This window comes from Diceros bicornis, chromosome 3, assembly GCF_020826845.1.
Source record: "Diceros bicornis minor isolate mBicDic1 chromosome 3, mDicBic1.mat.cur, whole genome shotgun sequence".
Classification (NCBI taxonomy): Eukaryota; Metazoa; Chordata; class Mammalia; order Perissodactyla; family Rhinocerotidae; genus Diceros; species Diceros bicornis.
The window spans coordinates 36706426-36720898 of record NC_080742.1 but is presented as its reverse complement, the minus strand read 5'-3'; positions in this window follow the sequence as shown (position 1 = coordinate 36720898).

The following is a 14473-nucleotide window of genomic DNA, read 5'->3' as shown; positions in this document are numbered from 1 at the left end:
TAGTCTTCAATCTGTCTTTTGTGTTAGCTGGCAAGCTGAAGAGAGACCTTCCAAATGAGTAATTTTCATTGCTAATGATCCTGTACAATTATTTTTTTTGTTTTGTTAACATATATCACTTTCTGTTACTAATAATATTAATTATGGATGCCCTATTAACTCTAGGCAAAGAAGGGTAATGATAAGTTTAAAAACACTTAATGACAGTACCATGGTTGAGTCTATGAGGATAAGGATATTAAAGCATATTTCATTAGTTGTTTACAATCACTCCTTCATCTATATGGTTGGTTTAGGGGAGTGGAAGGTCTCTTACTTTATTATAATATCCCAAATAACCAAGCAGGACTCTAAAGGCATACAAGTAAACTGGATCTTTTACAGGTGGTAGTAAAGTTCAATTGAGCAGCAATTTATTAAGTATGCCAGGAACTGAACTAGGCACTGTGGTACAAAGCAGTCTGCACAAGACATTGTCTGTGATGTGTTCAACATAATTGATCAGATTTATTTTTCCTGTGGGCTGGAAGGAGAAATGGAAGAGATCAAATAAGTAGCACATGTGAAGAGCGGAGAAGAAAAAATATGTGTAATTATATTTATCAGACTATATGAAATCATTGCATAATTTGCACTACCTTCTGCTTGATTCTAAAATGAGATGGGAGTGGGGAAAAGGAAAGGTTTTAAAAATGGCTGAGTTGGGGCCAGCCGCATGGCTTAGCAGTTAAGTGTTGCAATCCGCCACTGGCGGCCCGGGTTCGGATCCTGGGCGCGCACCGATGTACCGCTTCTCTGGCCATGCTGAGGCCACATCCCACAAACAGAAACTAGAAGGATGTGCAGCTATGACATACAACTATCTACTGGGGCTTTGGGGAGAAAAAGGGGAAAAAAAAATGAGGAGGATTGGCAATAGATGTTAGTCCAAGGCTGGTCTTCCTCAGCAAAAAGAGGAGGATTGGCATGGATATTAGCCCAGGGCTGATCTTCCTCACCAAAAAAAAAAAAAAAAAAAAAAGGCTGAGTTATTGTACTTAAACAAGTATAATTGTCCTTATTCATCTCTAACTGCATGGATACACACTCTTTCAAATCTTAATATTCTTTAAATATATGTGCACATTTTCTTCTTCCCCTTTACGTTTGTATGTTTCTTATTGTGCTCTGCTATGATATTCATATTTCTCTTTGCATATTCAAACCTTAAAAATAAAAACAAGCAACTATATATATATTTCTGCATGCTTATGATTCCAGTCACCATAAACATGATATTGTATATTTATTTAAAATAAAGATTAAGCCAGATCTTACTCTTAGGTTGACTGTATTGAAATAATCACATGTTTAAGAAAACAATTAAAAAATAAATCTTGCAAAAATCTATTTAAGTAACAACTAATTTTAGACAAAATAATCTGATACTTCAAACATTTGGCTTGTAGGTTAACATCTTGTGCAATCACACTGTAACTCAGTACCAATAAACTCAGTCTTGGAACAAAGAAGAAATTTAAATTCATTTAATTTTCACTGTGCAAATATAGATCTTTTGGGGCAGAGTGCCAGCAGTTTCATTGGGTCTAAGAAAATAAATATTGCCCCACTCCCACCACAAAGACAAAACACACAGCCAGTATTTTGAATTTCATATCAGCTGGCTTTTATTCAAATATTCAAACAAGCCATATCTTCTTCCTAAGGAGAATAAGTCCCCCCCCTAATTAGAGTATAAAAAATGTGATGGATATAATGCAAAATATGACCATCTGCATTTCTCAGTCTTGTCTTTTCCAGTTAGAACTCACAGGTGTCTTTTAAACAATGATGAATTAGAAGGAAGGCTCTTTTTTTACTCATTTGTCTGTTAACTACATTTATGATAATACTAAATTTGCATTTTTAATTTCCTCAGTTGTAAATGAGCACCTCTGAACCACTTCCTAATTATTTTACAATTTTCTTGTGTTTTTCATTATTCATGCTTTCTATTTACTAAATAAAAATGACTTTTCCTCTGAAGGACATTTGCAATTCTTATTATATCAAACATAGATCATTTGGCTCCATATAAGAAATAAGGAATAAAAGAAAACACAGGGACATAGTATTCAACAAAAAACAATTAAATGGACATGCCTGTTCACCCATATGTGTAGAACAGAGTGTAGGGCAAGGTGTGTAATCTGGTGTATTAGAAATCATGCTTATTAATTTTCAATTGATGATATAAAGCTTTCTATTCAACTCGCCTTATTTGAGAGAGTGGCACTACAGAAACGTGAGTAAACTGTTGATTACTAGCAATGAAGATAGGAACATATGTAAAACATTTTCCTACAGACTATGTATAATTGTGTTAAAAGCACAGTGATGTTGTAAGTGATATTATAAAAGAGCTTACCAGCTACCTAGTTTATTCAAAGGTTATCTATTACGTTGTGTTGGAGCCAGTTCCTACTGGCTCATGAGAACCCATGGCTCACATCTCTTCCAACTTTATGTTTGGTGATATCATTGGTAGCTTGAAATTGCCCATGGTGAAATATTTACACCATGGAAACTGTCAAATGCTATCGATCAGGACTAGTCAGTTTATTAGTATACAACTGCCTCTGAGGCTTGGTAGAATTGCTTCTGCTCAGTTAAGGAATTTAAGCAAAATCATTTCTGATAGGATCACTTTAACGAGGCTGTGTGATGATAGAGTTGAAATCAGAGATTAAAAGGAGCGGTAGTTAAAATGAGGTTGAAGGGAAGGTGGATGGAATTGTCCCTGGTGATGGCTTTAATTGACTTGGCTTTTTTTCACATAGACATACACAACTACTGAGAGTAATTCCCTTTGTTTCCTTCTTAGGGGAATGATATGACCAGAAAAATCTGGATTACAAAACAGTCCTGTCTGCTCCTTTTCTCTCACTTCCCTGGAATGGATCCATGATATGTCTATATCAGAGTGAATTCATCCTCTATAATGATTGTGTTATGGTGAAAGTTGGTAGCAGTTCCATTAAGCTCCTTGAATTAGAAGAGAAGCATATGTAAGAAATTAGGAACCAAAGAAGGAGCAAAGAATTGAGTGAATTGTTCTAAGGATATATATATATACAAATACTCATTTGTTTGTTAACAACTTTATACATATATATAAGTATATATGTATAAATTTTTTTGCTTCTAGTGGGAAGATGAGTTACTATTTGTTTGTAGTAGTTGCATATACTTATTGTATGTATTCTCTGTGAAAATATTTTTCCTGAGTTTACCACTTATCCCTCAAGACCCTATTCTTGAATGCATCCAAGTTTTGTGAAGCCTGAAGCTTAAATAATTTGGGGATCCCTCCTTTAGAAAAATGATACAAAATTATAAATAGAAAATTAAGTGTAAACCTGAATATTTAATTAGAACGTGAAAAGAAATTAAAAATTATACATTTAAAAATACTGACAAATACCAGGAAAATCACAAAACACAGAAAATTATCATAATATTTTTATTAATTAATACCCTGGCATAGCTCTATAATATGTTTTTTCTACTTTTGCCTGAGTTCTCTTTGTTGTCTTTTCACATTACAACAATTTTAACTTAGTTTTTCTATAGAGGAAAAAAATGAAAGCAATTTAGTCTTTTTTCTGGGTTGATCAAAATATGTTTATTATCACTGATATTTTGATGGGTTTTGATGATAATCAAAGCCTTCATTTACAGGTTTACATGTTGGATGATTGGAAGAATTTTCCAGACTATCTTCTGGCACCATATATCTCAAACCTCAATTCTCCTTTATCACCCTCATACTTCTGGTGCCAGGCTCCATAAAACAAGTTCAGTCTCTAACGGCTCTCTGTGAGTGAGAGGACCTGAAACTTAAGTTTTATGCTTAATGACAAATTTGCCTCTGGATATTGAGTAGGATATGGAGCAAGTTACAATTTAAATGTCAAGCTATACCCCAAATAGCAAATATACTAAAATGCTTTTGCAATAAACAAGTACACATTTAGCTCCTCAACATCCAGTAAAGAATCAAATGTTTGTGTGGAACATGGTGCATGGTCTAGGATTCCAACTTTTCTCCCTCCTTCTCTCTCTTTCCCTCTCTCTGTAACTTTGGATCAGTAGTGGTAGGCCAAAACTAGAAAATATTTGAGACTATATGTAGACTCATTATGAGAAGATATTTAACGTAATCTAAATTTGAATATATTCATAAACCAAATCAATGATATACTTTTATTTTCCCATATTGCATATTATTATTCTACTTATGTTAGCATAATTGATTAAGACATAAAGATATTTGACATCTCTTTTTTCTTGTATATGGAGACATGATTTCTGAACATACTTTGAAATGTTTCTCAAGCTACTAAATTTTTTTGTTATAATTTTATTTATTTATTTTTTTGTGAAAAAGATCAGCCCTAAGCTAACATCCATGCCAACCCTCTTTTTGCTGTGGAAGACCGACCCTAAGCTAACATCTATTGCCAATCCTTCTCCTTTTTTTCCCTTTTTCTCCCCAAAGCCTCAGTAGATAGTTGTATGTCATAGTTGCACATCCTTCTAGTTGCTGTATGTGGGACGCCGCCTCAGCATGGCCGGACAAGCGGTGTGTCACTATGCGCCCGGGATCCGAACCCGGGCTGCCAGTAGCAGAGCATGCACACACAACTGCTAAGCCATGGGGCCGGCCCCCTGTTATAATTTTTACACACTGTGTCAATTAGATTTATTTTTTCATGATCTGTCACTCAAATTTCCTGAGTAAACATTTCAGAGGTGCTTATGTTACTTAAAAATAGTATTAATATTTTTATTATTCATTTTTTCGTTTATACTATGCTTCCTTCTAACTACTACTAATCTGCCATACTTAACTAAATAGTTTATTTTTGCAACATGTAATTATAAAGCCTCCACCATAAACCATGTGCTCAGCTATATCCTAAGAATACAGTGATAAAAACGAATTGCTCATGCTTTCATTATTGTTTTATTAAGATCTATAGTTATATTAAAACAATTTGTCTTTAAGTTTTTCTTTGCTATTATTCCTTATACACGACCCATTCTTCATTCAGAAGTGTCCACAGAACTTGGGGAATTAGATTTGTTTTAATGAGAATATAAAATTTAAAAAGTAAATATCTAGTTTAGTTGGGTTATTTTTAATTTAAATTCTAAAATGAGCTCTTGGAACTCAGTCAGATACTATCATTTGAATAGCAATAGCCTTTACCTTATTTTGTTAAGAAAAGAAAGAAACAAACAAAAAAAAATGCAAAAGAATCGAACAGAGAAGGACTTGGGACATGAGAGTAGTGTCCTTGTCTCTGTTGGACCAGACGGGGTGAGAAAAGAGGGTGGATATTAACCATAAAGAAAGTCTTAAGGTCTTGGAAGACAGACGAGGAAAGGCAGTAGAATGGTATCATCACTTATAAGGGAACTTCTATAAGCTGACTCATTTACCCACAGTAGTACTCATTCAAGAAAGCTGCAAAGGTGAACTGTGATGAGGAATCACATTAACTTTTCTTCTCTGGTAGGTAACACCTTGGTAAAAGCCTTAAGTTGAGAACAGCATTGTGCCAATAGTGATCACAGAGGAAATGTGACACTCATCCACATATGCAGACTTTGCTGAGCCCTGCGAAAAATGTCCATTTGGGATAGTACTTTTTACAACGGCTCAGGACACTTTCAGGCCCTTAAACAGAGATTGGAATCCTTGAAACCAGAAGAGAAGAAAGTAATGAGAGGTAAAGGCCCCAGTGTCTATGCTTGAAAGCGACTTGCAAATGGTGAGGCTCATGCCGGTACACAATCCAGGGTGGAGGAGTGCACATAGTTATAATTGAGTAAGACCATTCAGTTAAATTTGAGCTCAGGACCAGGAGCACATTACATTACTTTCATTATATTCCCCACTATATTATTACTGTAGGACTATAAGTTATTCAATCAACAGAAATTATTGAATACTTTTGGGTGCGAGCTAGAGTGATGAAACATGTGCGAGTACAATTACAATCTCACTTAATCCAAAGGCTAGGATCTGACCGTCTTAATTATTAAAATTTCACCAGGAGGCACAAAAATAAGCAAAATTCCTCTGAGCCACTTAAGTGGAACACTCATATATTCTCAAATTCAGCAAGTATCTTAGATGCCATACTGAAAAACACATACTGAAAATAAAAATCTTTTAAATCAACCAATTAGTTTCCAGCTTCTTAGAGAGGCGTATTCAATTATTGATGAGCTGTAACTGTTTAAAGTTTTCTTCTTCAATGAATAAAATATGCCTATTTATAACTTTAATATACTGATATTTATTCTGTTTTCTAAAACTGCACACTGTGAGTAGAATTTGTCTTGTAGATCTGTGTTCCTTTCTTTGCTTGTTTTTTTTTTTGTGTGTGTGCGTGTGTGTGTGTGTGTGTGTGTGTGTGAGGAAGATCGGCCCTGAGCTAACATACATGCCAATCCTCCTCTTTTTGCTGAGGAAGACTGGCCCTGGGCTAACATCCATGCCCATCTTCCTCCACTTTATATGGGACGCCGCTACAGGATGGCTTGACAAGTGGTGTGTCAGTGCGTGCCTGGGATCCGAACGGGCAAACCCCGGGCCGCTGCAGCGGAGCGCACGCACTTAACCGCTTGTGCCACCAGGCCGGCCCCTCTTTGCTTGTTTTTGCTGAGACATTCTGAACAGATGAAGTACACGTCTGAGATAGACCCATAGGCATAACTAGATTTTTTAATGTGCTGTGGCATAAATATTCCTAGTATTATCTAAAACTACATCCCTTTCTCTTCCAGTGTGTCTTTATTTGCTACTGCTGTGGAGGACTGCTACTCTGTGTAAGAGAGAATCTTTCAAATATGTGAAAATGGATTTTATGTTGTGGTAAAATGTAATAATATGGTGGGGCACATAATGAAAGTAATTTAATGTGCTCCCGGTCCTAAGCTCAAATTTAACGGAATGACGTTACTCAATTATCCACACTAGATAATTGAATGTGCACGTTTCCACACTAGATCATGTACCAGCAGGAGCTTCACCATTTGTAAGTTACCATTTGCATTTATTCTCTTTTTCAGATTGTACAACTCAGATTCCTTTAATATCATCTCATATCTCAAGTCACTGACTCTCATCGTCATAGCCATTATTCTTCGCATTATGACAAGGAATAATTACTGAGATCCACTCTTTGGCAAGCACCGATAAAGATCAAAGATAAGCAAGTTTTGCTTCTTGGTCTGTAGGAACTTAGAACTGAGTGAGGGGTAGGATGGATGTAGGATGTAGCAAGCCTCTATAATTGAATCATATTTTAGAAGGGAACTGTTGGAAATGAGAAAGGGAGTTTACTATGTGCATATCTGGAAGGAAGAACATTCAGGCAGAGGAACAGCAGGTGCAAAGGCTCTAAAGCAGAAACTCTAAAGCAGGGAGATTAGTGGGTCTGGAATAGAGTGAGCAAGTTTGGTGGGGAGATGGAAGGAGATAAGTTTAGTCCTGTTAAGGTTAGAGGATTAAAGTGACTTACCAAAGTCCCACTATTACATCTTTTAGCTATGATTTTCCAGTTGTACCCATGGCTTCTCACTGTGTGTGTGACAGGGAGTGGGCAACTGGGGTGTGGGGTAGGGATTCATAAATCACAGGCTAGAGATGGTGTATTTTCTTTAAGTGTTATTTGATTGAAAGTTTAGTAGTTAGAACATTACATTTATTTTAAAAGCAAATATAATTACGGTGTTTATCAGTACTTTTCAAATTTGATGTGCATACAAATCACCTGAAGATCTTATTAAAATACAGATTAGGATTCAATACTCTCGAAATTTGTATTTCTAACAGGTTCCCAGATGATACTGATGCTGCCAAAATCATACTTTGAGTAGCAAGGGTTTTATAATACAATATTTATATTATTTTTAGGATGAAAGTTAAAATCCTTGTGATGGGTCACTTTAAAATAATCTCACAAACCCCAAGCTGTGTATTTATATTCCTCTGGTCTTAAAGGAAGCATACAGTTGAAAAAAGTTTAAAAGGCTTTTATTTTTTTCCTCTAGAGATCTTATACCTGTGATCGGAACTGCACCCAACAGATGGTAATAGCGCATTCAGTTACAGCACACAGAAAATCAATTCAACTCTATAATGCACAGCTATAGGAGAGCATTAGCAAGTTAACCCATCTTTTAGGAGCTACTCTTAATAAACAAAAATTGCAAGCTTAATTTAAAAATAGTGAGCTGCAAAACCAGTTCTTCACAAGATGCATTTCAGAAATTATGTATCTACAATCAAAAGAAAAAAAGCAAAGTACCTATTGATCAGTCATCAGTATAAGCATTCATTATTAACTCCATTAAAAAAAAAATCTAGGTTGGCAGAGGGACTTTCACTATTGTCAAAGTGTAGAACTGGCTCTATATCTTTTGGCATAAGTCTCAGCTTAAAACAGCTCATATATCCCATCTACCTAAAACAGGGTCAATCATTCTTGATTAATTTGTATGCCTCGTCAGTGAGAAGCATCCATTTGATTTATTAATAGGTCTCTAGAGAGCAAATTAGCTTCCTTGGCAGTTCTTGACATGCTTTGAATCACAGTACAAACAGAAATTTCTCTTGCTGGCTCTCTATCTGGCTTTGATAAACAAAATCCTTTAAAGACAAGAAAAGATTTACACAATAGCATGGGTATGGTGACAATCATAGAACTGTAGAGATTTTTGTTATAATCTAACTCAACATCATGACATGTTTCTATTAAGGAAATGGCAGCCCAAAGAATTTAAGGGAACTAGACAAGGTGCTACTGCTGGCTAATTGTAAAACTAACTATGACACCCAGATTTCTGGGCTCACTGTTCTATGAGAGCCACACCCTTTCCTCTCACCACTATTCTAAGCTGGGTTCTCTTAACAAAGTTGACCTGTGAGATGCTTCCTAGTATATCATAACCACAAGTGCTTACCCATTTAAAAGGATAAAAAATATGTCTTGTAAACTTTATGAATTCAATAAAAACATAGCATAGAATATAAATAATTGGTACTATTATTTATGACCATAATGACATCTTTTCAGATAGCATGTTCTCCTTCTTCTAAAGAAAATTATGGTCATGATATTTGGTTCAGTGTATCTCACTAACTGCAAATACCATACACACTTACACAGTTTTCCCCTCTTTACATTAATGTTCCTAGAGAAGAGATGGTGACGCTTTAGTAGTAATGTTTTTCCAGCTACATAAGAGCTACATGAAGTGCTAGATCAGGGAAATAGCTCCGTCTTGACTTCGGAGCCTCTAAGGCAAAGTTAATCAGGAGTCGATGGCCAGGGAGCAGATGAGGGTCAGGTATTCTGTGGGGTGAAGCAAATGAGGAAACTGTCATTGCGGCAGAGTAAAGCAGAGATGTGAGTGAGGTTTCCTAGGTGAATCCAACCTTTGGAAGAACAATGGACTGCAGTTCAGCCGGAATTAGATAAGGCCGGAGAGGAGGCTCTCCACTGCTTAGGGATATCCATCTGTGTCTGACAGTATCATCCCCTCTAACCTAATGCAATCTCACAGGTTAATTTCTTCGTGCCCAGTTTACTTATTCCCCACTGGATTCAGCCACACAGCAATGGAGCTTCATTTTCTCCCAGCAAGTTACAAAGTTATTTTCAGGAATTTTAAAGCTCATTTTCAAAACAATGAGACAGAGGCACAGAGACACTAAGTTTCCTGCCCAAGGCCATGCATTGAATTAGTGGTAGTATAGCCATTAAACTTGGGTTTCATTTTGCACAGATTATGTAACTGGAATATACCCGAAAATCCACAAGTGCATTTTGGGGTTTTCTAACTTCAACTTACTAGACCAGTGTTCTAACACACGTAAGAGTTCATATTTTTTTGTTTCTATTTTTAAAGAAAAAAAATTCAATCCCCAATTATATAGTCCATTGTGGTTGTGTCTAGATGAAAATGTACACTGTACTGCCCATCACTTAATATTTATTTTAAATATTTGGCTTCTCAATATCCTCAGACTGTAAGTATCATGAGGGGACACGTCTGTTTTGTTTACTTTATAACTGGCATCTAGCCCTAATATGAATTGGTACATATTAGGAACTCAATAAATATTCAGTAAATTCAAAAATAGTATTACCTCACACCTGTTAGAATGGTTATTATCAAAAGACCAAAGATAACAAGTGTTGATGAGGATTTGGAGAAAAGGGAACGCTTATACACTGTTGATGGGAATGCAAATTTGTACAGTCATTTTGGAAAATAGTATAGACGTTCCTCAAAAATTAAAAATAGAACTACCATATGATCCAGCAATCCTACTTCTGGGTATATATCCAAAGGAAATGAAATCAGTATCTCAAAGAGCGCTCCCATGTCCATTGCAGCGTTATTCACAATAGCCAAGACATTGAAACAACCTAAGTGCCTGGAAACAGATAAATGAATAAAGAAGATGTGGTGTATATGTATATACATATATATAGATGAGAAAGAAGGCATGAGAAAGAAGAACATCTTGCCATTTGCAACAACATGGATGGACCTTGAGGTCATTACGCTGAGATGTCTGACAGAGAAACAAAAACATTATATGATAACCACTTATATGTGGAATCTAAAAAAGCCAAAACAGAGAAAAATGGTAGTTACCAGGGTATGGGGGGTGGGAGATAGGACAGATGTTGTTTAAGGGTACAAACTTACAACTAGTAGTAAATAAGTCCTAGAAATCTAATATACAGTATAGTGAATATAGACAACAATATTGTACTACAATACTCAAACTTGCTAAGAGACTAAATCTTAATTATTTCAACCAGAAAAAAGAAATGGCAATTACATGATGTGATAGGGGTACTAATTATCGCTACAATGCAATTATATTACAATATATAAATGTACATAAATAAATATATAAATGTATATAAATAAATCAAAGTGTTGTACATCTTAAATTTACACAACATTATGTCAAATATATTTCAATAAAATAAAATACCCCTCCTCCAAGGGAAGAAAAAGAAGAACATCCAGATGGTGTTTGGGATTTTTAAGTGACCCTTCTAACCTTTATCTAAGTGAAACTGAAAACTATCTTTAAAACCAAAATCCAAATGCTGACAATATGTCTTACATATTTCAGTTTTCTTGATTACTAATTGGTTCATAACCCAGATGACTCATTCAACAAACCTTTATTTCTGCATGTAATACCTCATTTAGGTAGTTTCCACATCAATTCCCTGAGATAATATTTCACTGACTACTACTCGGTTGAAATATCCTCCTTCTCCTTTACCAGTATTGGAGAAAATACTAGAAATACCATCAATTATCTTTGTTCACAGAATTTCTTTAAGAGGGTTGATTTTAAAATATGATATCACATATTAGTTATCCTGTGAAGATTTAATCCGAATATTAAGAATTCTTGGGTTATCTTAGTTTGTGAATCCATCACCTCCCTGTAAGTGTAAAACATTTTCCATCCCTCGGGCTGACATCGAGTCTCATAAAGACAATGGTTCCTCTCTTCAGTCTCCAGAGCCACTCAGCTGTCCTGAGACTCTAGTGTCTGTGCTGACATCAATGTCCTTTACTAAATAACACATACGTCCCATCTAGCGCTGACCCCAACCTGTAGCCTGCACGGAGTCTTTGAATTAGCAGGAGTAGCCTCTCTGTTCAGTGCAGCTGAACTGCCCTTCTGACATCTCTCCAGATTGCTTAATCTGGATTCTACTTTGTTTCTTGTCTTCTGAGAACACAGAGGCCAAAACGTATTTGCTGCTTGCTCATCCTATATGGTGTAAAACTCTCACCCTGTTTTTTCGCAATCAGAAAGGGGATTTGATTCTCTGGCTTTATAGGTGCCTTTTGTTTCTCTCTTTCTGTGGTTTTCCTTTTTTGACCAGAGAATTACTGCCAGTTTCTCACTATCTTCCTTTCTCTTCGACCAGTTTTCCAACCCCCATACTCCTCATTCACATCCCCCATACAGGGCTCAACTTTTTTCTATTAATTATTACTCATGTTTTGACCGTGATTGGAAGCGCTACCTTAAACTGTTATAAGAAGTTCCACCTTCACAAAATATGAACTCATGTTCATGTTTAGAAAGTAAGAGAGCTAAAGTAAGGCAGAGAACATTTGCAAGAGAAAATGGTTCTATATTTCTGAAATTATTTCTGTCAGAACAGAGATACAGTATGTGCTGTAAACACTTTCCTATAATACAATATGCACTGAATTGCCACTTTTATTGCTCACAAATGGAAGAAAGAAATAATAGTGTGGGAATGAAAATTACTGACCGATTGTGTTGATTATATACATTTGCTATAGGGTGTTCTACGTAGTGCCTGATGTGGAATCCATCCAACCATTTCATTCTATGAAGAGAAAAAAATTATAAAGCAGCCATTTCCAGGATCCTCTAACTTTTAAAATAGAAATAAATAGATTTTATAAATGTTTTTCTTAACCCTGATAAAGTAAAATGTTCATAGCAGGGTGTCTGGTAACAAACTGTCTTCTGAAATTGCCACAGGACATTCTACATGCCTCCTGGCCATTTAATTTAATGGGATTTTTATTAGTGTACACACACTGGTTATTTAAACCACAGGGGTCTTTGCAAGTATAGGCACGAAGAGAAGAGAAAAGAAAAACCAAAAGCTGCAATTTCAGGTTTTTAAAATTAAATACTTACATTTTGTATTCATTTATTTAAATTATATTCCTACTAACTTGTTTTTCCAAAGTATTAGACGGAATACCACTTTTAAACCGGTGCAAATCAATATACAATATAAGGGATTTGTTTTTAAATCATTCATTTCTTTCTATTCCCAAAGATAGTACTGTTGTAAACAATTTGCAACTACATTTTCTTTAAGCCAGGTAACAGACAACTCCAAGTAAACAAAAATAAAACTTATCTTTCTAAAACAAATTTGTTTTTATATGTTACTTTATTTTGTTTTTTTATGACTCATAAAATGCCAAATACGTGTATGATAGTTTAATATCATGCATGTAATTATATATTTAATATTCAGAAGTCTCTCTAATAGGAATTCTAGAATTTCTGAATCTATGCAATTAGATTCCATTTAGCTTTATTTGAAATACATGTGCTCAATGAAGTAATCTAAAGAATCTATATTACCGTTAAACTAGCATGTTAGTGATCAAGTTTTCTTGGAATTTTTTTCTTCTTGTTTTTCAAACACTTTCTTAAAGTTCTGCATAAATGTTTTACTTGAACTAAGTATTAAGCTCATTCAAAGGACTAAATCAGAATATAATTGAAAGATCATTTTTGTGGTGTTATAAATTTTAATTTAAAAAAAGTGAATAAGTGTTAAGAAAAATTATTTTATCCTTCTTAGAACTAGGATATAGTAAACTACTTTTAAAATTGATTAAAAAAATGAGGAAATAAAAGAAGAGCAAGGGGAGGAGAAAGATGGTGATGAGAACAATGAAGAGGAGGAGATTGGATTTTGGAAAAGAGAGGATCCATTTTGGCTCCAAATCAAAGTTCTTTGTGCTTTTCTGTGCCTTCTCTAAGTTTTGATAGTTGCTGAATGTTGGATTTCCTGATTTTTTTGAGTCTTCAATGTTTCTGTATTACTTTTGATTCACTGTTTGGTGAAACTAGGCTGACATATAATATGTCATCCAAACCAAGACACTTTCGAGAGTTGAAAGCAGTGCAGTTTACATTGGGACAACATATATTAACTAAGATTGTCTTGGGAAAACCAAGAGCTATGGTCACCCTTAGTTTCAACCATCAAACTTGAGACTCAGCTTTACCAAAATAGTATGATATACAAGTTTTTTACCACGCCACACTGGCTTTTTTTTTTTTTTTGAGGAAGATTGGCCCTGATCTAACATGTGTTGCCAATCTTCTTCTTTTTTTTTTTTTTTTCTTCCCAAAGCCCCAGTACATAGTTGTATATCTTAGTTTAAGGTCCTTCTAGTTCTTCTTTGTGTGACACCACCTCAGCACGGCTTGATGAGCAGTGAGTAGGTCTACACACAGGATACAAACCGGAGAACCCCAGGCGGCTAAAGCTGAGTGCACGATCTTAACCACTACACCACCAGGCCAGCCCCAATATACAAGTTTTTAAAATCAGATTGGATGGAATAGAAATTTACCCAACAAATATGTGTGGTAATATACCGTAATAAAGTTCAAGAAATCTGTGACAGATGTGATATGGACAAGAGTTGAATGATAGGGAGGTTTTATACAAAAGAAAAAGAAAAGAAGAAAAAATCCTAGAAAAAGTAAAAGAAATGAGACTGATACAAAGACAGGAAAATTTCACTGTCACTTATTTTTCAAGTTAGGAAGGACTTCTAACCTGTTTTTGTCTTT